The following is a 10,494-nucleotide window of genomic DNA, read 5'->3' as shown; positions in this document are numbered from 1 at the left end:
AAAAAATCTTATCTTGTCTTCCCCAATCCTAATTTTTCCTTATTCCTTTCTTACTTACTTCTTCTTGCTTTCTTTCAATTCTCATTCTTATTATCTCTCATTCTATTATACTTAATTTATTTGCATACTTTCATTTATTGCATTTTAATTTTGTGCATATTTTTATTTTCTTTTCTAAATTTATTATTTTACCGTTGATGTTAAATGTTCTTATTCAACTGTTGTATCTTTTCTGGTATTGTTTTGGTGCTTAGTGACTTGTTTTACACTGTTGGGTAATATTATTTAAGTTAATGCTAATCTTTTATGATACTTATACTCATTTTGCATTGCCATGAATTTATATTATTTTTCATTACCCATTATCTCTTCCCCTTTGTTGCAATGTCTGCACCATTGATATGCCATGTGCTTATTGTGTTTCCTCACTTACATGTTGTAGCTACCATGTATATTATTTGGCATTACCCACTCATAATTTTATTTATTTTCTATCATTATTTTTGGGTTACTATTCTTCTTTTTTCTCTTCTTTTAGGCTGGCCACCGAAGAAGGAAAAAGGGAAAAACTTCTATATGGGGCAACAGACAAGTCCATCTGCACAATCTCTGGAGAAAAGTGCCAGTTGAAACCGCCCGTCCACCTGCACATCTCAGCATGCACCGAGGACGATGCAATCTTTAAGTATGGGGAGGTCGATACCGATCTCCATGGGTTAGTTATTCTCTTCTCAACACCAATGTCTTATTTTCTTTATTAGTTCATTGTTGCATTGCATAATAGATTGCATGTGTAGTTGATTGTTTGCATTTAAGTACTACTTTGTTGAAAAATAATAAGTTTCTTTCTAGGACCCTATTTTTGAAAATTTCACTAATTTAAATTAAAAATTAAAATTATTTCACTAATTTAAATTAAAAATAAAAATTTTTTATGTGTTAAATTTGTTTGAAGTTGTATTTGGAACATAGTTTTTGAGCCAAATAACACACAACCCGTGAGATTTTGAGCTTATTTATATGGTTACATTATTTAACTATAATATTTTATTCTTGTATGTTTCCTTCTCTATAATTGCAATCTAGATTTTGTTCCATTCTATATGTCCATTGTTTAGTGTATTTACATGCTTGCATATGATTGAGGCCATCATTTGATTATTAGCTCACTTGTCCCCAAAAAGCCTACCCTTTCATTTACCTTTGTTAGCCACTTTGAGCCTTTTATCCCCATTTGTTTAATATTTTACCACATCACTAGCCTTAAGCAGAAAAACAAATTAATTATCCCAAATTGAATCTTTGGCTAGCTTAAGATAAAGATTGTGCATCAACTAAGTGTGGGGAAAACCGTGGGAACATGGGTCAATAAGGGAATGTATCATGTTTCTAATTTTGAATATTGGGAATTTGGGAACCTACTCATGTAAAACCAGAAAAATTAAAAGTCTACGTGCATTGATAAGTTATGTTTATTTTTCAGATTAAAAAAAATCCAAAAATATTCAATAAATAAGTAAATAAACAAGGGGACAAAATTACCCCAATGTTAAGCTTTAATAAAAGATCAATGCACATGTGATAAAAGTAAAAAAATATCAAAATTTTGGTACATGAGTAAGTGATACAAAAGTAGGAATTATGGGTAGCTAAGTATGATTTTAGAATTACATAGAGTGTATGTGTGTGTTAGGTAAGAGCTTAGGTTAGTCAAAGCTTCATATTATAGCTCACTTGACCATACATGCATCCTTACCTTTACCTCAGCCCCATTACAACCCTGAAAAGACCTCATGATGTTTGCATTGGTATGCTAAATATTTGTAGATTGGTTAGATGAAGAACAAGGTTTAGAAAGCATGACTAGGGAAGAGTAGAGTGATTGACCCTAGACACTTGAGATTTAGAGTGATATACACTACCAGTAAGGGTTCAGTGCTTGATTCTATGTTCCCTGCTTTCATGAGCTATCTTCTTACAAGTTTACTTGTTTTTTATTGTACAATTTGAATTAGTGGAATTTGGTTTGTATTTGTCTTGGAGAACTTGTTTGCTTTTAACCAAGTAGATAAAAACGTCTTAGCATATAGTTGCATTCACATTTATAGGTTGCATTGCATGAGTCTTGCTTTTCCCTACTCATTTATTTTATCTCCTTAAGCTAAGCATGAGAACATGCTAATGTTTAATTGTGGGGAGGTTGATAAACCATTATTTTATGGTTTATATTGTGTTTAATTGAGTGGTTTTTATCAAATTCTTACCCACTTATTCATATGATTTGAATAATTTTACAATTCCTTCATAGTTTAGTTCCATGGTTGAAAACTTGCTTCCTAAGCCTTTAAATTGCGTATTTTAAATTCTCCCTTATACCATTCAATGCCATGATATATGTGTTAAGTGTTTTCTGGCTTTATAGGGCAGGAATGGCTTAGAGAATGGAGAGGAAGCTTGCAAAAATGGAAGGAACACAAGAAACCAAGGAGATAACCAACGAGCTTCGACGCGCACGCATGGCTCATGCGTGCGCGCGAAATAGAGAAAATCACAATGACGCGTACGCGTGCCTGACGCATACGCGTGGATTGGATTTCGCTCAAACGACGCAAGCGTGTGCCTGGCGCACACGCGTGGAGAGGAAAATCGTCAAATGACGCGTACGCGTGACCAACGCATACGCGTGACATGCGCGATCTGCAGAATTAATAGAAATTGCTAGGGGCGATTTCGAGCCATGTTTTGACCCAGTTTTCGGCCCAGAAAACACATATTAGAGGGTATAAAGTGGGGGAATGCATCTATTCACGAGGATACCAACACAACTTCTTATTCACACAATTTTAGGTTTTAAATGTAGTTTTTTAGAGAGAGAGGCTCTCTCCTCTCACTTAGGTTTTAGGATTAGGATTTCTCTTCTACTTTTAATTCTTCTAGTACTTTAGTTTATTGATTTTCCCTTATTGATTATTTGATGTTACTACTTGGTTTATGAATTCTCATGTTTAATTTGATTTCCCTATTTAATGCAATTTAAGGTATTTCATATTTATGATTTTGATTTAGCTCTTTACACTCTTAGCTTTGCTTGAGTAATTGGAGACACTTGAGTTATCAAACTCCTTGTTGATTGAAAATTGAAATTCTTTACTGATTGATTTGAATTCCCCTAACACTAGTCTTTTCTTAGGAATTGACTAGGACCTGAGGAATTAAATTGATTTATCCACTTAACATACCTTCATAGTTAGAGGTTGACCAAGTGGGAGCAAAATCCAATTTTCATCACAATTGATAAGGATAACTAGGATAGGACGTCCAATTCTCATACCTTGCCAAGAGCTTTTCTAGTTATTAGTTTATTCCTTTTGCCATTTACTATTCTTGCTTCTTATCTTAAAAACCCCCCAAACATACTTTTCCATAACCAATTATAAGCACACCTCCCTGTAATTCCTTGAGAAGATGACCCGAGGTTTGAATACTTCGGTTATAAATTTTATTGGGTTTTGTTACTTGTGACAACCAAACTTTTGTACGAAAGGATTCTCTGTTGGTTTAGAAACTATACTTACAACGCGATTATATTCTTGTGAATTTCTTTATCGACAGAAATCTGTTCGTCACGCACCTATTAAAGTGTGCGCACACAATTATCAAACACATAGGGTGCGACATAGAGTAACTCGAGCCGCGAAGTCTTGCGGGGACCGCGGGAGCCTGCGGAAGATCAGTCCATTGAGGATCGCTTTAAGGTATCCTTCTCGGGATAGAGTCATTTAAAGAAAGAGGGTTAGTACGACGTAAAAAAAAAAAGAGGTGCAACACGAGGACTTCCCAGGAGGTCAACCATCCTAGCACTACTCTCGCCCAAGCACTTTTAATTGCAGAGTTCTGATGGGATCCGGTACATTAGTGCTGGTATGATCGCACCTACTAAAGTGTGCGCACACAATTATCATAAGCATGGGGCGCGACATAGAGTAACTCGAGCCACAAAGCCTTACGGGGACCGCGGGAGCCTGCGGAAGATCAGGCCATTGAGAATTGCTTTAAGGTATCGTTCTCAGGATAAAATCGTTTAAAGAAAGAGGGTCAGTACGACATAAAAAAAAGAAGAGGTGCAATGTGAGGACTTCCCAGGAGGTCACACATCCTAGTACTACTCTTGCCCAAGCACGCTTAATTGCGGAGTTCTGATGGGATCCAGTACATTAGTGCTGGTATGATTAAAGTGTGCGCACACAATTATCATAAGCATGGGGTGCGACATAGACTAACTCGAGACGCGAAGCCTTGCAGGGACCGCGACAGCCTGCGAAAGATCAGGCCATTGAGGATCGCTTTAAGGTATCCTTCTCGGGATAGAATCGTTGAAAGAAAGAGGGTCAGTACGACGTAAAAAAAAAAGAGATGCAACACGAGGTCCCGGGTAAGAGCTCAAGATAGGATATGAACAGTGCCCCTGCTCGAGCTTCGACCTTTTTGTAGGTTGTGTTCGAGCATAAGCGACTTCGTCTTTGTTGGATTTTTTCCCTTGAGGTAGCTCGGGTAAGTGACCTTTCGTTGCTTTTTTGAAATTTGAAACATTGCTCTACTTTAAATGCGGAGCTTAGTTTGGCTCAATAGTTTCCTTGATTCCTGCGAGGGCTTTTAAGACCTATTGATTGGGTCTTTATTCCTTCGTCATTTCATTCCGTCGGCGCTTATAAAAGTTTTGGCGCCTCTTCTTCTTTCTTTTCTTTTTTCTTTTCGTGACGCCTCTTCTTTTCATTTCTTTTCAAGTTTCTCTCCTTACTGCCGTTCAACTGCACCTTGTGCCCAAGAATTTCTTTCTCTTAGTTTTTCTAGTGTTTTCATTTTCGGAGAGGGATGTTTGTGCCGCCACTGTTTAACGAACTCTTTCTTTCGGCTCCCCCTTAGATTGATACTTCACCTTTTGTTTTATTTACTTATTTCTTAATAGTAGCTTCTGGCTGATGATCGGTTGAATTTTTGCCTTACTTTGTCGTTAGTGGACACTGGTAGTGTGTTCTTGTTTTGTATGATTCCATTTTTGACACCGACGTAGTTTATTTGGAAATGGACTTTTTTATTTGGCTTGGCTATTTTTGGTAATTTGTTTAGCAGTAATTTTTGTTCCTTTTAGGACTGTTGTGTCGTTTGGGGATAACATGTTTGGTTCTTGGTGGTTTTCAATCTTCTTTCATGGGGGGGTTGTGTTTGTCTGTATGTTATTTGCACTTGTGTTGCCTCCAAAAGGTGCCGCTGTGTTGCGACGTTGATGTTGTGAGGTGGGGGCACCTTTTAGCTAGTTGAGTGTTTTGTTGTGTTTTGTTAGTCTTCATGGTTTTTACCCGATCTCTTTTGCCCCTGACCGAGCTACCCAGAGTGATGGTTTTTTGTTTCTTTTTGTTGTGCTTTTATGTGTATCCTTTATGTCTCGTAGGGACTTTACAGAGATGTCTTCGAAAGTTTTCCCTGGCCTTGCTGACTAGATAGATTCCGTAGTTTTGTGTTGCGTGACTGATGACTTGCATCATCTACCCCTTTTTTCTTGCATAAAAAGGACCAAAAAGGAGCATAATCTCATTTGATCATTGCAATTCATGCAATATTTGATGAATATTATAGCACATTGCTTTGAAATGGGTTGTGCTGAATTTCAGGTGAAAAAGACATCAAAAATGGGAAGAAAACAATAAACCAAGCTGGGCGTGTGAAATTGGCGTGCCACTTGAAGCAAACGCCACAAAAATGCATTGGCGTGGCACGCCAGTATTGAAGTCCAAAGGAGATTCTCAAGCATTCACATGGGCATGGCACGCTAGAAGCTGGGCGTGGCACGCCGGTACAGATCTCCAGAGAACAACAATGAAGGCCATTAAAGGGGCGTGGCACGCCAGGTTGGGCGTGGCACGCCTAACCCATCAATTACTATAGGTCGTGCCACTTGGTGTCAAAGGCGTGGCACGCCAGCTTCAAAAGTCACTTGGGCATACCACTTGAAGAGCAAGACGTTGCACGCCAAGCATAAGAAAACCACAAACGAATGGGCGTGCCACTTGGGCAGCACAGCGTGGCACGCTAGTACAAGATTCCAGAAAAGGGATTGAAGGCTAAAAAGGTCTGGGTGTGCCACTTGAGGTCGAAGGTGGGGCATGCCAAGCTCTCACCCTCACTTTGGCATGCCACTTGAGCATCCAGGCATGGCACGCCAATGTACAAGAAGTCAAAGCATGGGCTGGGCATGCCACTTGGTGTCGAAGGCGTGGCACGCCAGCTCAAAAATCTTACTATGGCGTGCCACTTGAATGCTGGGCATGGCACGCTAGCTACTGGAACCAAGGCTAAATGATGGGCGTGTCACGCTGGTTGTATTTTCCAGAGAGGGAATTAGGAGGCCAACCATAAAGGCGTGTCACTTGGTGTCGAAGGCGTGGCACGCCAGCCACCATTCTCCACTCAGGCGTGCCACTTGAGTCTTAGGCGTGGCATGCCATGATCACCAATCAACCAAGAAGGAACTGGGTGTGCCACTTGAATGTTGGGCGTGGCACGCCAGCGAAGGAACCAAGCACACAAATGGGCATGGCACGCCAGACCCTGGGCGTGCCACGCTAGTTCAACTTTCCAGAGAGATGGATCAAGCACACAATATGGGCGTGGCACGCCAAACCCTGGGCGTGCCACACTAGTTCAATCTTCTAGAAGCAAGAAGAAGAGGGAGAAGACCTGGGCGTGCCACTTGGGCTCGAAGGCGTGGCACGCCAGGCTACACACGTGGTTAAAAAGACCCTGGGCGTGCCACTTGAGGTCGAAGGTGTGGCACGCCAGGGATGTTACTGAAGGAGGGTGTGCCACTTGACGAGCTGGGCGTGGCACGCAAAGCCAGAATCAGAGGATGCGTGGCACGCCACTGAAGCGCCAGCCACACACCAGTTGGAAGATCACGTTTATGGAGTTCTTTTCCCTCCAAATTGTAATTTTCCTTTTCATTTTTGTATTTCTTTTATTCCTAGAACTAGAAGTAGTATAAATAACCCCAAGAAGTACTGAGAAGGGGGTTTAAGCAGTTAAAAAGCTAAGTGTAGAGTAGCTTTTAGATTTACTTTTTACTTCATCATCTTCTTCATCTTGAGCACTTTTCTCTGAGCTATGAGTAGCTAAATTCCCTCTCATTGAGAGAGGGAGCTCTGTTGTACTTGATGGATTGATGATAGAAAATTTCTTTTTCTCTTCATCTTCTCTTTGATTTGATAGAAGGAATTTCGTCTTCATGCTTAGTATTCAATTATCTTGGGAAAGAGATTGAATGCAAAATGGATTTCATGGGAACCTTGGAAAAGGAATCATGAAACCATGCTAGAAATCCCTTCTCACACTTGAGTAGGATCTGGGTTTTGGTGTTTGGATATGGTGACATAAAATCCTCCCTCTACTTGGACCTATGATGATGTGTGGTATAATCAGGGACCAAGCATATCTCTCTTCATGAGCAATTAGACCAAGGAATTGGCTATTGATCAGAATTTGAGAGATTGAGTCACAAAGGAATTGGGACTCAATCAATCATGATTGCCAAGAGGTCAATGAGTTGCATGATTGAAGAGGATATAAGCTGGATTTAATCCAAAGAGACAACATCTCCTGATCTCAATGAATTCCCCCATCCTCATCTATCACTTTCTTTATAGCTTTCTTTTACATTATGCAATTCCCTATTCCCATATACATTTATGTCATTTAAACTTCTGCCCTTTACATTCCTGCCATTTCCATTTCTGCACTTTATTGTCTTTCTTTACTTTTGAGTCATTTATAATTCTGCCCATTTACAATTCTGCAATTGCAATCTATTCTGTTTAGCTTGACTAATTCACCAATTAATTAAAGTTGCTCAAATACACCAATCTCTGTGGATACGATCCCAGTCCACTATGGGTTATTACTTCACGATAATTTTGGTGCGCTTGCCAAAAAAGCGGATTCACCAATTCTTTTGTGGGGGGGGTGAATTCAGAGACATCAGTGACGGTGGTAGATCGGGAGTATTGTCACCAGTTTAGGAGATTTCATAGGGTTCGTGATAATAGGGAGGACGAAAAAAATTATGAACTAGTTGCTCTTGATCCCAAGAGGGTTTGTTTTCTCCCCCCCCCCCTTTAGTAGCTCAGAGCACCCGTTCTTCTATGCTTATGACTGCTTTTTTTACCAAACTAGGCATCACTCTCCCTTTCACTAAATTTGAGACTCAAATCCTTTGGACTTGCAACGTAGCCCCCTCCCAGCTTCACCCCAATCCTGGGCGTTTATGAAAATTTTTCAACTTCTATGTCGAGAGCTAGGTGTCCGGCCTTCCCTTAGCCTTTTCTTGTATCTGTTTGTTTTAATAAATCCCAGGTCGCATAAAAAAAAGCATCCTGGATTTCCTTTAAAGCCATCCAGGGTAGGAAAAGTCTTTTCAATTTTTGATGACTCCTTTCACGACTTCAAAAATTTTTTATTTTAAAGTTTGGGCTATAAAGGATGTCCGTCCGTTCTTTTTTACGATAATGATGAGCCCTCCTTTACTTTCTGGTGGCAAGAGAATTTTCTGGTGGTTAAGTATACTTTAGAGAATTTAGATGAGGTGGAGAAGGCTTTTGTTGGGGTCCTGCAAGAGCACTGGGGGCGAGCCCCTCACTTAGATACGAAGAAGTTCTTGGGGGGATCCCAGCCTTCTCCGGTCCGAATTAGGTAGTACCTGACCTCTTGTATTTGTGTCTTTCTTTCCTTGTAGTTGTGCCTTTAGTAACTCTTATGTTTTCTTGTTATTTTTCGGAGATGCCTTCGGGTTCCACTTCTATAAAGTTCCTACGCAAGACCAAGAATACCGTGGCTGCCCAAAACCTACAGAGAAAGAGAGCTGGTGATGGCTCTTCTCAACTTCCTCCCAAGAAGCTGAGTTTGGGTCCTCAGAGTTAGAGGAAGGTTATCCCCCCTCCTGGAGTACATTTGATCCCTCCTGATCTCCCTATGACGAGCTCGGGTGCGCCTCCATCTCCGACCTCGTCAGGTCTTGCCCTTAAGAAGCAGAAGACCGTTGGGGGACTGGGATTAACGATAAGAATTTTGATGGGTTCGCTTGGAGTGAGGAGCATATTCTGCCTTACAACTTTATGTCTACTAATTACGTGTCTATCCTTAACCATCTTCAGTACATAGCTCCGAATTGCATTCGAATGGCTGGTTTGAGAACAACCATTGCCAAGAAGTTTAAGAAGTCTCTTATTAGTGCTACCGGGGCATTTCTGGAGGCTGCTCGAGCTGATGTGGCATTTCTCCTAAGATCGTCAATGCCGTCCTGATTTAAACAATTCCTCCTTCACCTCCGGTTGGGGATGCTGTGTCTGGGGAGAAGCTTGACCATTTATGATTGTTGTTTAAACTTGCTTTTGTGATGACCCGACTTGTGGGTCTTTATTGACGCTCCTATTTTGTAATAGTTTAACAGTCCTTTTGAACAGTTAACTTTTATTTTTAGTTGCCTGTTTAACAACTTTTCGAGTAATGCCTAGGACTTGGTTTGAACCTGTTTTGCGTGTTCTTTTAGTCGTTGGTGTGCGAATTTGTGACTTGCACAACTGAACTGGCAAGTGCACCGGGTCATCCAAGTAATACCTCAGGTGAGTGAGAGTCAAATCCCATGAGGATTGCCAAATTGAGCAAGCTGTGGTTATCCTACAGATCTTAGTCAAGCAAACAGAAAGATAATTGTTATTTGTTGTAGGCGCATAACAAGAAATAACTAAAGCGGTAAAGAATTAAGATAGAGACAGTGATGAGAAGTCAGTTATGGCTTCGGAGGTGCTTCTTCTTCTGGGTTAATGATGAGCGGATAATTTGTACGCTTTTTGGCATTGCTTTTAGTATGTTTTTAGTATCTTTTAGTTAGTTTTTAGTATATTTTTATTAGTTTTTAATTAAAATTCACTTTTCTGGACTTTACTATGAGTTTGTGTGTTTTTCTGTGATTTCAGGTATTTTCTGGCTGAAATTGAGGGATCTGAGCAAAAATCTGATCCAGAGACTCAAAAGGACTGCAGATGCTGTTGGATTCTGACCTCCCTGCACTCGAAGTGGATTTTCTGGAGCTACAGAAGCCCAATTGGCGCGCTCTCAACGGCGTTGGAAAGTAGACATCCTGGGCTTTCCAGAAATATATGATAGTCCATACTTTGCCCAAGATTTGATGGCCCAAACCGGCGTTCAAAGTCACCCCAAGAAATTCCAGCGTTAAACGCCGGAACTGGCACCTAAATGGGAGTTAAACGCCCAAACTGGCATAAAAGCTGGCGTTTAACTCCAAGGAGAGTCTCTACACGAAAATGCTTCATTGCTCAGCCCAAGCACACACCAAGTGGGCCCGGAAGTGGATTTTTATGTCATTTACTCATCTTTGTACACCTTAGGCTACTAGTTATCTATAAGTAGGACCTTTTACTATTGTAT

At 40.5% G+C, this 10,494-nt stretch overlaps 1 non-coding gene and 1 pseudogene across 1 annotated transcript; both read right to left on the bottom strand.

Moving 5' to 3' along the window:
• Positions 1-3,816: 3,816 nt before the first annotated feature.
• On the bottom strand, positions 3,817-3,935 carry LOC130938812 (5S ribosomal RNA). Its single transcript, XR_009069958.1, has one exon. It is a non-coding gene; the product is annotated as a 5S ribosomal RNA (ribosomal RNA).
• Positions 3,936-4,118: 183 nt separating this feature from the next.
• Positions 4,119-4,237, bottom strand: LOC130936958 (5S ribosomal RNA; annotated as a pseudogene).
• Positions 4,238-10,494: the final 6,257 nt, after the last annotated feature.

Source organism: Arachis stenosperma, chromosome 6 (genome assembly GCF_014773155.1).
Source record: "Arachis stenosperma cultivar V10309 chromosome 6, arast.V10309.gnm1.PFL2, whole genome shotgun sequence".
In the NCBI taxonomy this organism is placed as follows: Eukaryota; Viridiplantae; Streptophyta; class Magnoliopsida; order Fabales; family Fabaceae; genus Arachis; species Arachis stenosperma.
This window is presented reverse-complemented; position numbering and strand designations above follow the sequence as displayed.